Below are 14,357 nucleotides of genomic sequence, written 5' to 3' on the forward strand. Positions count from 1 at the left end.
ATCCTGGAATGTGAAGTCAAGTTGGCCTTAGAAAGCATCACTACGAACAAAGCTAGTGGAGGTGATGGAATTCCAGTTGAGCTGTTTCCAATCCTGAAAGATGATGCTGTGAAAGTGCTGCACTCAATATGCCAGCAAATTTGGAAAACTCAGCAGTGGCCACAGGACTGGAAAAGGTGTACCTACTTATCTCCCCATAAATGTACACATGTGTGTCAAACTCTGTACAGTCTCCCAACCCCACAGCTACCAGGACTTTGATGAGTCCTCCTTGGTGCCCATCCCTTCCCAACATCTCTTATTTTAATTTTTCCTCCATTTAAGATGTTTTGCATTTCTTTACCAGCTATTTGAAAGAGAAAATCTAAAAACAGTTTTGCCTCTCTATTCAAGCCTGCTAACGCTTTAATATATAATGATCAAGATGGACTGAATGGGACCTTCCCAAGAACTAAGGCTGAAGTGGGAGATCAGAGGCAGAGCTTGCACTTGAAACCCAGTACTGCCCACCCTGCCTCTGCTGAGAATGCCACACAGAAGTGTGTGCTTGATACTAATACTATTTTTATGTTTTATTATGGAATGAATATGCAGTTGAGATAAAAGTCACAAAATAATGAAACATGTTTCAAACCCAAAAATGTTAAGCCTTACTCATTTTTAGTTTTCAAGAATCACAAATAGGACTATCTGCCATCAGATGGTTCATGACAAACCTGTGTGATGCTGTGCTATTATCTGTGTAGTATATCATGCACTATGCATCATGCAAATATTCCCTTCAAGGATGACACATTTTTTCCTTACACTATTTGCATTGGTGGCTCCAACCAGAGACTGGCTGATAAGGGTGGGTGCCCTTCCTTGCAAGTTTGTCTTCTACACACTCATAATCTTGAAACAAAATCTGTCTGTTTATGCCTTTTCATATGCCATTGACTGTTATCATGCTGGAAATTTCCTTTTTTAAGTCAGGTGTGCACGTTTACCCAGCCCTTGAGTATTTAGGACGCTGGTTAAAAAAAAAAAATTTCTTTGTGGTCAAAGGCCCAAGAAGACACAGGAGAAGGCAATAGGAGACCTAATTTGACCAACAGACAGCGAGGAAGCCGAGCCAGGCTTGTCCCATCTCCCCATCCCGCTTATGGAAATCTATTTGTCCTTGCACAGATTCAACAGTACCCCTCCTGGAGGTCTTGTATGTTCTGCCCATTGGGATTAATTCTTCCTCAGATAAACCTCAGAGTTTACCTACAACTATAAATCTACTTTCACCACCTCTCATCACAGTTAGTCTAGTATTTGAATTGCATGCATGTGTGCATGCTAAGTCACTTCAGTCGTATCTAACTCTTTGTGATCCATTGGACTGTAGCCCACCAGGCTCTTCAATCCATGTAATTCTCCAGGCAAGAATACTGGAGTGGGTTATCATGCCCTTCTCTAGGGGATCGTCCCAACCCAGGGATCAAACCCACGTCTCTTATGTCTCCTGCATTGGCATGCAGGTACTTTACCACTAGAGCCACTTGTGCATATAAGACCTGGATGAGGTTATAAAACCTTGGAGGGCAGAGAAAACTTACTTTTGTATTCCCCTCTACTGTCCATTGCAGTGCCTAGCACATCATAGATGCTATGTTAAAAAATGCATACATGAATAAATGCTGGATGGACGAACAAATGAATGAACAAAACTCTGATTAGCCAAACACTGTCATCCTAGGTTGAGGAAAGTCAGTCAGAGGTCTTAGCAGATGCAGAGTCTCGAAGGTCTCAGGAAAATACATTACCCCAAGAATGTTGGAGGCTATAAATGGACTCCAGATGGTGGCATGTTCAGATCAGCAGGGAAGAAAGATGATTTTAGCATCAGTATGTAGAGTGCTTTAAAATAGGGAGACCCTGAAAGTTGCACAGCCAGCAAAGCAGGTTACAGAATCCCAGGCATGAAGTATTAGCGTGGTAACCCATAGAATCAGGTTAACAGAAACTTCTGTGTTTTCCTTATTCTACTCACATCTGTGCATTCTGTACGTAGTGTATTAAAAAGCAGAGACATCACTCTGCAGACAAAGGTCCAGCCAGTCAAAGCTATAGTTTTTCCAGTAGTCATATACAAATGTGAGAGCTGGACCATAAAGAAGGCTCAGTGCCAAAGAACTGATGCTTTTGAACTGTGGTATTGGAGAAGACTCTTGAGAGTCCCTTAAACTACAAGGAGATCAAACCAGTCAATCCTAAAGGAAATAACCCTGAATATTCATTGGAAGGACTGATGCTGAAGCTGAAACTCCAATACTTTGGCCACCTGATGTGAAGAGCCTACTCATTAGAGAAGACCCTGATGGTGGGAAAGACTGAAGGTAAAAGGAGAAGCGGGCAGCAGGGGATAAGATGGTTAGATAGCATCACAGACTCAATAGACATGAGTTTGAGCAAACTCTGGGAGATGGTGAAGGACAGGGAAGCCTGGCGTGCTGCAGGCCATGAGGTTGCAAAGAGTTGGACACAACTTAGCAACTGAACAACAACAACATTTTGGGCATAGTTTCCAAGCTAATTAAATGAGATGATGTTTATAAAGCTGTTTGCAAACTTTAAAGCACAACATCTAGAGCACTGCCTTTCTGTAGGGGTGAGAGAGAAGGGACAGAGGAGATGGTGCCTTAGAGAAAGCAGAGCCTGTACCAGAATGGCAGAAGGAGTGGGAAAGTAAATAGGATGTCAAAGATCATGCCCAACCAGAAGACAGTGACCTTTGACAATATGTTTCTCCCTGTCTGTGAATGTGAAGCATTTGTAGCCCTGATCAAAGCCAAGCACAGAGTAAGCATGAGAAAATCTGCCTGAGTGCATTCTGGCAACATTGTATGAGTTCAAATTGGCATTTGAAGATCTGGATGAGAATACAGAGATGTGGGGCTAGAGAACACTCAGAGCAGGGAGGTCTTCTAAGTTCTTAAACATGAAGGAGGTCTTCTGAAGAAAATGACAGCAAGGGACAAGGCTGTTGTTTTCATGTATCTGGAATATACAGAGGAGAAATTGGGTTCATTCTAAACAGTTAAGACTGCAGATGGAAACTACAGAGTAAAATTTCTTCTTAGCATAATACTTTTCTATCCATTTAAATCCATGTTGAACTAACAGTCTGTGTGTCTGTGTCTGTGTGTTTGTGAGTCACTCAGTCATGTCTGACTCTTTGTGACCCCAGGGACTGCAGCCCACCAGGCTCCTTTGTCCATGGGAATTCTCCAGGCAAGGATACTGGAGAGGAGTGCCATTTCCTTCTCTAGTATTCTTACCCTTGCAAAATGAGGGGACTTCATGGAATTTTATTTTATCAGATGCATGGTTGGATTCAGTGACCTGGAACATTTCATCTGACCCAAACATTGGGGTTTTTCGCCAGCCCTAGTGAATACTGAGGTGATTATATCAAGTAGCAGTTCTCAAAATGTGGCCTGGGGACTTCTGGGAATCCTCAAGACCCTTGCAGGGCTTTCATAAGGTCAAAACTGTTCTCTTAATAATGCCAAAATGCTATTTGTCTTTTTTGTTGTCATTTTTTGAAGAGGATACACTGATGTTTTCCAGAGGCTATGGCCACGTGATACTGCAGCAGATGGAATGCAGGAACAGAGAAGAGATTCCAACAGCTTCTACTAAGCCAAACATCAAGGAATCTAACAAAAATATAAACAAGGCCATTCTTTTCACTAAACTTTGTTTTGTTTTGGAAAACTATTATTTTTCATAAAACATATTTCTATTAACATAATCAGTTTATTAAATGGATTAATAAATAATTTTTTAAATTCTGCTCTTTTCAATTTTAAAATAGTAAGTATCCACAGGTATGACCCACAGGAAAAGAAAAGCTCTTCAAGACCCTCAATAATTTAAAGGTGTAAAGGGGTCCCAAAAAATGGTCAGAAAAAAAATTGTCTCTGATAATAAGAAAGGAGGGAGGGACTCCGCTGGTGATCCAGTGATTAGGGCTCTGAGCTCCCAGCAAAGGGAGCACAGGTTCCATCCCTGCTCAAAGAACCAAGATCTCAGAAGCCATGCAGCACAGCTGGAAAAAAGAAAAAACTAAAAAAGAAGAGAGAAAGAAAGGAAAGAAGGAAGAAGAAAGGAACAAAGAAAGAAAGTAGGGAGATGTGAACAGGCTAAAGAAACCGTTCTGCCCTCCCACTACCGCAGTCACCTTTGCTCAGTTAACACCACTTTCAGCCTGACAGAGAACTAGGGTTTTCCACAAAGGCGGCTGGTAGAGGTATCTGGGTGGTGGAACAGAAGACCCATGCTTTGGAATCCTATGGGCCTGAATTTGAACCCAGATTTTTGCACCTTCTAGAGGCCTTAAATTACTTGGCCTCTCTGAGGCTCCATGATCTGTTCATTATTAAGACTACCAGGTTGTTGAGAAGATTAGACAAGATCTTCGTGTAGAATCTAACCCAGTGAAAGTGAAGTTACTCAATCGTGTCCGACTCATTGCGACCCCATGGACTGTAGCCTACCAGGCTTCTCTGTCCATGGGATTTTCCAGGCAAGAGTACTGGAGTGGGTTGCCATTTCCTTCTCCAGGGGATCTTCCCAACCCAGGGATCAAACCTGGGTCTCCCGCATTGTAAGCAGACGCTTTTACCATCTGAGCCACCAGGGAAGTCCTGGTGAGATGCAACCCAGGTGCGATACCTCTTAAATTACAGCTCCCACGTGGCTGTTGATTAATCCCAGGTGAGGCCCAGGGAAGCCACATGACCTGGTGAACAAACGGTGGTCTACACGTGATTTTCACCAACTCTCCCCATATAATCCCCTCTCTAGACAAACCCCAAATCTTTAGACAGGTTATTACTGAAGCACCTACTTTACCACCAACCGCTGAAACGTAACTTCTTCGTCCTCTCTACTCTGAATACAGCTGTGGGGGAGGAGAACAAACACTGAACATGGAATCAAACACCCAGGCCATGTCCCACATTTATTGATTTATTAGCTTTGTGACCTTCAATAAGCACTTCATCTCTTTGAGCCTGTTTCCTCATCCATAAAACAGGGAATAATAAAAATCTGTGGGGTGGTTATGAAAGCTAAAGTAAATAATGCCTATGAAAACACCGAGCAAACAGCAAAATACATATATATATGTTGTTGTCATTAATAAATCTCATCTATTTTATGTTTAAAGCTGATCTAACTTAAAAAATTCCACAATGACTACTTAATCAAAATTATCTCCAGGTAACTCCCTGAAGTCCTAACCAGACCACCATGCTATCACTGCCAAGTACCCAGGTTTGATCCCTGGTCAGAGAACTAAAACTGTTAAAACTTAGGCTGACTGCAAGCCATGCAGTCAAAAAAAAAGAAGGAAAGACAAAAAATTATCTCCACACATACACACATGCAAGTATGTGTATGACCGGATAGTAACATGAAATTTGCACACATTTTTACAAGCCCACAAATTTTGTGAATGTCTTCTGGGCAATCTCCCCAATTAGTTTTTCTGAAGTCTGAAGTCAAGCCCTAATAAAAAGAAACACTATGACACATCAATCTTTATTTCTAAATACATTTACTTAAAAGTGGTAGTAATGTTGATAAGAGCAACAATAAAGAACTTTTTTAGAAAATTAAAATGTGACACTCTTCTGATTCTCTTCCTATGACCTGGTTTCTTAGGAGGGAAAATAAAGCTTGAGGAGGAGATGCTTGCAGGAGTGAGAATTTATAACTGCTATTAGCAGAGCTACTAACGAAATCTTTTATCTGCAGGTGCTCTTTTATGTCTATTGATTTAGAAGTAGGAAAAGCTGTTACTCATAAAGTTCCTGTTTATTCCTGATGAAACGTCAAAACCTGCATTGTCAAGGCTGAAAGAACCTGACTCTGTTCTCCACTCGATTCAGGATGAGCCAGTTTTGGCTATGGTCCACTGAGTTACATGCATATTTGTTATCCTTGGCTCCTCTTGGGCTGATGTCATCCCTTCTAAATACCATGTAAATTCCCTCTCACTTACAGAGTTGTTCTCTGCATGGTGGGCATTACAGGCAACTGTAGTCTTATGATTTCAGATCAAAACTGATACTGTTTCACTTTTCAACTATGTCGATTTGAAACGTTTGCAGATACCATTCACAATGGTAACAATGGAGTGTCATATTTATTTTCAAGGGAGGCTTAGAGGATCAGAGGTAAAGTCTTAATAGTTCTTCTCAAGCTGCATGGACAAGATACTTTTCAGACCTCTGTTTATGGTGTAGATATCAGAAAAGAAGATGAACTCAAGAGTCTATGAAATCACAGGAAAGACTTGGAAGCACTGTCGGAAGCTGAATGAGATACATCTTTGGCCTCAGTTCCTTCATTTGCAAAGTGAGGAACAACTCTCCTCATTAGATCACTGTGGAGAAAATGTGAGAGAGTACGTGTAAAGTACCTAGAACAATGAAGGCACAGTCAGGAGCACAGGCTCGTGAGAGGATATTTTTATTACTATTCAATCTGAGCTATAGAGATTCAAAAAGGGCTGGGGACTTTCTAAAATCATATGAAAAATGCCTGCATACTTCTCTGATGAAAGAGATGTGGATGTCATCAGATTTTCGAAATAGGTACGAGTGTGCCTGCCAAGTTGTTTTAGTCGTGTCTGATTCTGTGCGACCCTATGGACTGTAGCCAACCAGACTCCTCTGTCCACGGGATTCTCCAGGCAAGAATGTTGGAGTGTGTTGCTGTGCCCTCCCTTCAAAATAGCTAGCCTAATCACAAAATTTCTAAGACCCATGGCACTTGGGTTGAGCCTAACTTTCTAAACTGAGTGTGTATATACAGACCACAGATGAAGACAAATGCAGGCTGCCCCATTTACACTTGCAGCATTAATTATGATGTCCACCACAATGTAAAGAGTTGCTCCTCCATTAGTGGGCCCATATCTAGTACAAACGGATCTCCCTCCAGCACCCAACACCACTACCCACGACCACAAGATACAAACCTGAAAATGAACACAAGTTGACAATCCACACTGGTGGTCATCACGTAGCCCCGTATCTGATGGCCAAGAGGTTTTGGGAAGGATTGAAGGCAGTCTGGGAAGGGGCAAAACAAGTGGAAACCTGATATTTCTGTTGATGCTTACATCCTAAAAATACCACAAAGAAGTGACAACTATCACAGGACCAGGTATGAGAGGGAAAATGCTAGAGGAGGAGACAGCAAAGAAGGCATTTGCAGGAGGCTGCTTTACTGTTTCAATTTTGCATTTTTCTTTCAAAGGCAGCACAGATCCTCTGTAAGAAGCAAAAGACAGATGGGATGACAGAATTTTGTGCCTGTTTTCCGGAGCATTTACTAGAGAATTTATGACTCTTCATAGTTACTGTTGGGTATGCACTTAGAATAATTTTCTGCCATGACAACAGGTAGTCCTCATAAAATTTCAGTCTCTAACAAGAGGGCAGAGATGTCGCTTTTCTAGTGTTTCTGCCTTTTAGTTTGCATATTAATAACCCTGAATAGCTATTCAGTATTCTAAATAATTGAAGCTGCCTTGCTTGAAATCAACTATATTGTTGGTGGTGAAAAAATAATTCATTCTTCTCTCTGGACAATGTGGACAACTTCCTGGAACAGGCCTTATTACTTGAAAATCACATACCTTTCGCTCACATTACATATCTCTGGGCTCAGACTAAGAATGAGGCCGATTTTGCCTTAAGAAGCATATCAACATTTGATGTTCTTCCTTCTTTCTGTCTTAATTATAGATCATGCTTAGGAATCAAAGAGCCAATATTTATAGCACGCCAATCCTGTGCTCAGCACTGCACTACAGATGTGGATGGTGGCCTTCATTCCCTCCAGGAACTCAGGAAGTAGTGGGAGAGTTAAAATAATCACATTTGAAAAAGAGGGAAAACTATTCAACAGTCACTAAGCCCTACTGTGTCCTGTTGTTGGGATGGGAAGGTAAGTGGGGTACATGCCCTCTGGGAATCAGTCTGCAATGCAGGAGAGGCAGCAGCCATGGGTTCAGTCCCTGGGTCAGGAAGATCTCCTGGAGAAGGAAATGGCAACCCACTCCAGTATTTTTGCCTGGGAAATTCCATGGACAGACGAGCCTGACGGGCTACAGTCCATGAGGTCACAAAAGAGCTGGACACAACTTAGAAACTAAACGACAACGACGACGTGCCCTCCTTAGCAGGGGTGTTTTCTTAGTAGGAACTGTTTTGGCAGGGAGAGCTTCTAAGACTTGTAGAACTTCAAAGGAAGAGGTAAAGATGAATGAGCCTTGGCACAACTCAGGAAGACACTGTGGCTAAGGGATGTTTTGAAGGATGAGAAGAATTTCGACAGGCAGACAGTGGGAAGAAAGAAGATCATGGAAGTAGAAATGATCGGCTTTGCATGACGCCCAGGGCTGCAGTACACAAGCTGGACACCCATATCCACTGGCTCTGGAAACCATCCTGACTTGCTCACGGTAAGAGGAAAAAGCAAAGTGCGTCGAGTAATGGAGCATGAGAGCATGCTGGGCTGTGTGGGACAGGCTAGATTGTGGAAGGCCTCGAAAGTCCAGCAGAGAACACTGGAAGGTGCGTGGTAATCCGTAGGGAGCACAGTATGTTTCTTAGTTGGGGACGGACATGGTGGAAGCATGCTTGGGGATAATTAGCAGACAAACAGGAGGCAGCGTTGCCTGGAATATCTAGAATTAAGATCAAGGAGGCAGACTGGGGGATAACCAAGGGGACTCCCAGTTGAGGTGATAACACCTGAGGCTGTTAAACAGTCTAAGTGGGAGTGGAGAAGCAGAGAAGAGACGAGCATCTGGAAGGAAAACCCGGCCAGATGGGAACAGAAGATGAGAGAGGATTCGGGCAGGGATGGTCCCTTTAACACACAGCCCCTCACAGTTTTGGCGCTCAGTGTCTCTGTCTAGGGTAAGATAATGTCGAAGCTTCAATCAAGTAAACTCCCTCGCTGTTATTCAAACAAAAGAAAAACAGGGAAATATTATTAAATTTTAGGAAACAAATTCTGGGAAACCAAACAAGGGATTTTGTGCTTTACAGTTCAACGCTAACTCCGTCTGCATCAGAGCTGAACTAATACCCCAACAGGTTGCTAGGAGAAATTATCTTGAAAGACGTGTTTAAACGAAAGACAGGATTAAGGCCCTCATCATTTACAGAGTGACCTGGTTCAAAGGAAGTCCATTAGATGTAATGGGTGGATTTACACGAGTCTGTAGATTTACCCAGAGTCGATCTGAAATCTTCCCTCGGTATAATACCTTAATCAATTCACAGGGGAGACTTTTCTAAATAATTAGATGAAAAATAATAGAGTAACATGCACCTTTACTATTTCCTTTTTACCAGTCAATGAACAGAAGGTAAATAAGTCAGCAGGGATGTGCGGAGTGAGACGCCCATGGCCCTTTAAACCTGTGGTTCTGGCCTTCAACTGCGAGCTGAAGATCATGTGGCAATGAAGGTGATTAAACACCGTGGTGGTAGACCCCTGGCTGACTCACAAAAATCCTTTAAGCCAGCAATACTTCTTATGATTAATGCACTAATAGAAAAAGATTCACAAAAAGATGCAACAGGGAAATAGCTTCTGTGACAAAACCTTTCCTCTTGGGGCAATCACAAGTGATCCTTTCACCAAAGCAGCTGTAGAGGTTACAGGCACAGTCAGGTGAGGCCTGGCTAATGCATTCATCCATGCATTCAGCCTTGTCTCAGGGCTCCTCCTTCCAGAACCGTGGACCTGGCTGTAAGAGCCTAGAAGGTTGAAAGTTCCTCAGTGTGGAACGTCCTTAGCATGGTTCTGAGTGGTCACTGAGAAGACCTCAACCTCTGACATGCTCAACACCAGCCTGAGAGTAATGAGGAAGGGCTGAGGGTCAGTGGGTTTAGCAGAAGCTTTCCTGCCACCGGTGCTTCCCTGGTGGCTCAGGCGGTAAAGCGTCTATCTACAATGCAAGGAGACCTGGGTTCGATCCCTGGGTCAGGAAGATCTCCTGGAGAAGGAAATGGCAATCCACTCCAGTACTATTCCCTGGAAAATCCCATGGACAGAGGAGTCTGGTAGGCTACAGTCCATGGGGTCACAAAGAGTCGGACATGACTGAGCACACTTTCTTTCTTTTACTGCCACCCAGAGCAGCTGGCACTGTTCCTCAGAAGTCTGTTTCTCTCATAGTTGCTTGGACTCCTATTTAGAAGCAACTCCCCCAACTGCACCCCCAGGGACCATGAAAACTTCACACCAGGCATTAGAGCAGCCCCATAAGGAAACATGTGGCTCAGGCACAAGACAACTTATTAAAACCACTCCACCCTGATGCAAACACACCTACCCATTATAGAGATGTGATGCAAGAGCACAGGCTAAGCAAAGCCAATAAGGACACAGAGGGAGGACAGGAGGGAGAAGGTGAGATGCACAGAGAGAGTAACATAGAAATTTACAATACCATATGTAAAATAGATAGCCAATGGGAATTTGCTGTATGACTCAGGTAACTCAAACAGGGGCTCTGCAACAGACTAAAGGGTGGGATGAGGAGGGAGATGGGAGGGAGGTCAGGAAGGAGGGGACAGGGGCGTACCTATGGCTGATTCTTGTTGATGTAGGACAGAAAACCACAAAATTCTGTAAAGCAATTATCCTTCAATTAAAAAAAGTTTTTTTTAAGCCAATAAGTTCTGAAAAGATTGGGGTTTGGTGTTTATAGAAGAAATAAATGCAGCATAGTTGATTGACACAAAGACATTTCCACAAGGCAGGACTTCAGAACAGCCTTTCTGCAAGGAGAGGCTCCAGGGTTCACCAGGAGATGTACCACTTACCACCGCACCACAGAAAGAATTGGATGCGGTGTTGTTGTTTAGTCACCAAGCCATGTCTGACTCTTTGCAACCCCATGGACGGTAGCCCACCAGGCTCTGTCCATGGAATTCTCCAGGCAAGAATACTAGAGTGGGTTGCTATTTCCTTCTCCAGGGGATCGACCCAACCTAGGGACTGAACCCGGATCTCCTGCATTGGCAGATTCTTTACCATTGAGGCACCAGGAAAGCCCCAAAGCAATATATCATCATGTTAAATTAGAAACCACAGCAGCATCTTTAAATATGAATGTTTCATGTGCACACACAGGTAGCTAGAAGGCAGGTAGCCCTAGTTTTGGTTCCCCTAGAATCACACCCTGAAATAAGAATTCTAGAGCAAGTAATTGCCTTGGCAGATGCGCTTTGCAGAGGAAGGTAGGAGAGCTTCCATAGAGATAATAAGGGAGCCAAGAAAAGGTGCATTTCGAGAAAGATTCAGTTCAGTTCAGTCACTCAGTCATGTCCACTCTTTGCGACCCCACAGACTGCAGCACACCAGGCCTCCCTGTCCATCACAAATTCCCGGAGTCTACCCAAACTCAAGTCCATTGAGTCAGTAATGTCATCCAACCATCTCATCCTCTGTCGTCCCCTTCTCCTCCTGCCCCTAATCCCTCCCAGCATCAGGGTCTTTTCAAATGAGTCAGCTCTTCGCGTCAGGTGGCAAAAATATTGGCATTTCAGTTTCAACATCATTCCGTCCAAGGAACATTCAGGACTGATCTCCCTTAGGATGGACTGGTTGGATCTCCTTGCAGTCCAAGGGACCCTCAAGAGTCTTCACCAACACCACAGTTCAAAAGCATCAATTCTTCGGTGCTCAGCTTTCTTCATAGTCCAACTCTCACATCCATACATGACCACTGGAAAAACCATAGCTTGACTAGACGGACCTTTGTTGGCAAAGTAATGTCTCTGCGTTTTAATAAGCTGTCTAGGTTGGTCATAACTTTTCTTCCAAGGAGTAAGCATCTTTTTATTTCATGGCTGCAGTCACCATTTGCAGTGATTCTGGAGCCCCCCAAAAAAAAATCTGACATTGTTTCCACTGTTTCTCCTTCTATTTCCCATGAAGTGATGGGACCAGATACCATGATCTTCGTTTTCTGAATGTTGAGCTTGAAGCCAACTTTTTCACTCTCCTCTTTCACTTTCATCAAGAGGCTTTTGAGTTCCTCTTCACTTTCTGCCATAAGGGTGGTGTCATCTGCATATCTGAGGTTATTGATATTTCTCCTGGCAATCTTGATTCCAGCTTGTGCTTCTTACAGTCCAGCGTTTCTCATGATGTACACAGCATATAAGTTAAATAAACAGGGTGACAATATACAGCCTTGATGTACTCCTTTTCCTATTTGGAACCAATCTGTTGTTCCATGTCCACTTCTAACTGTTGCTTCCTGACCTGCATACAAATTTCTTAAGAGGCAGGTCAGGTGGTCTGGTATTCCCATCTCTTGAAGAATTTTCCACAGTTTATTGTGATCCACACAAAGTCTTTAGCATAGTCAATAAAGCAGAAATAGATGTTTTTCTGGAACTCTCTTGCTTTTTTGATGATCCAGCAGATGTTGGCAATTTGATCTCTGGTTCCTCTGCCTTTTCTAAATCCAGCTTGAACATCTGGAAGTTCACGGATCACGTATTGCTGAAGCCTGGCTTGGAGAATTTTGAGCATTACTTTGCTAGTGTGTGAGATGAGTGCAATTGTGTGGCAGTTTGACCATTGTTTGGCATTGCTTTTCTTTGGGATTGGAATGAAAACTGACCTTTTCCAGTCCTGTGGCCACTGCTGAGTTTTCCAAATTTGCTGGCATATTGAGTGCAGCACTTTCACAGCATCATCTTTCAGGATTGGAAACAGCTCAACTGGAATTCCATCACCTCCACTAGCTTTGTTCGTAGTGATGCTTCCTAAGGCCCACTTGACTTCACGTTCCAGGATGTCTGGCTCTAGGTGAGTGATCACACCATTGTGATTATCTAAGTTGTGGAGATCTTTTTTGTACAGTTCTGTGTATTCTTGCCACCTCTTCTTAATATGTTCTGCTTCTGTTAAGTCCATACCAATTCTGTCCTTTATTGAGCCCATCTTTGCATGAAATGTTCCCTTGGTATCTCTAATTTTCTTGAAGAGATCTCTAGTCTTTCCCATTCTGTTGTTTTCCTCTATTTCTTTGCATTGATCATGGACAAAAGCTTTCTTATCTCTCCTTGCTATTCTTTGGAACTCTGCATTCAGATGCTTTTATCTTTCTTTTTCTCCTTTGCTTTTCACTTCTCTTCTTTTCACAGCTATTTGTAAGGCCTCCCCAGACAGCCATTTTGCTTTTTTGCATTTCTTTTCCGTGGGGATGGTCTTGATCCCTGTCTCCTGTACAATGTCACGAACCTCCGTCCATAGTTCATCAGGCACTCTGTCTATCAGATCTAGTTCCTTAAATCTATTTTTCACTTCCAGTGTATAATCATAAGGGATTTGATTTAGGTACTACCTGAATGGTCCAGTGGTTTTCCCTGCTTTATTCAATTTAAGTATGAATTTGGCAATAAGGAGTTTATGATCTGAGCCACAGTCAGCTCCTGGTCTTGTTTTTGCTGACTGTATAGAGCTTCTCCATCTTTGGCTGCAAAGAATATAATCAATCTGATTTCGGTTTGACCATCTGGTGATGTCCATGTGTAGAGTCTTCTCTTGTGTTGTTGGAAGAGGGTGTTTGTTATGACCAGTGCATTTTCTTGGCAAAACTCTATTAGTCTTTGCCCTGCTTCATTCTGTACTCCAAGGCCAAATTTGCCTGTTACTCCAGGTGTTTCTTGACTTCCTACTTTTGCATTCCAGTCCCCTATAATGAAAAGGACATCTTTTTTGGGTGTTAGTTCTAAAAGGTTTTGTAGGTCTTCATAGAACTGTTCAGCTTCTTTAGCATTACTGGTTGGGGCACAGGCTTGGATTACCGTGATATTGAATGGTTTGCCTTGGAAACGAACAGAGATCATTCTGTCATTTTTGAGATTGCATTCAAGCACTGCATTTTGGTCCCATCACTTCATGGAAATAGATGAGGAAACAGTGGAAACCATGTCAGACTTTATTTTTTTGGGCCCCAGAATCACTGAAGATGGTGACTGCAGCCATGAAATTAAAAGATGCTTACTCCTTGGAAGGAAAGTTATGAACCTAGATGGCATATTCAAAAGCAGAGATATTACTTTGCCAACAAAGGTTCGTCTAGTCAAGGCTATGATTTTTCCAGTGGTCATGTATGGATGTGAGAGTTGGACTGTGAAGAAAGCTGAGCACCGAAGAATTGATGCTTTTGAACTGTGGTGTTGGAGAAGACTCTTGAGAGTCCCTTGGACTGCAAGAAGATCCAACCAGTCCATCCTAAAGGAGATCAGTCCTGGGTGTTCATTGGAAGG

At 42.9% G+C, this 14,357-nt stretch overlaps 1 protein-coding gene across 11 annotated transcripts in view; it reads right to left on the reverse strand.

Moving 5' to 3' along the window:
- RAPGEF5 (Rap guanine nucleotide exchange factor (GEF) 5) overlaps window positions 1-14,357 on the reverse strand; it is a 360,172-nt gene that overhangs the window by 242,131 nt on the left and 103,684 nt on the right. Inside the window, exon 1 of one of the 11 annotated variants that reach the window (XM_010839037.1) lies at window positions 7,022-7,105. The exons of the other annotated variants lie outside the window; for them this stretch is intronic. The gene's annotated coding sequence lies outside the window, so the exon portion shown is untranslated. Of the gene's footprint in view, window positions 1-7,021; window positions 7,106-14,357 lie in introns of those variants that run through there. 11 annotated transcript variants of the gene reach the window in all.

This window comes from Bison bison, unplaced genomic scaffold, assembly GCF_000754665.1.
Source record: "Bison bison bison isolate TAMUID 2011002044 unplaced genomic scaffold, Bison_UMD1.0 scf7180017864109, whole genome shotgun sequence".
In the NCBI taxonomy this organism is placed as follows: domain Eukaryota; kingdom Metazoa; phylum Chordata; class Mammalia; order Artiodactyla; family Bovidae; genus Bison; species Bison bison.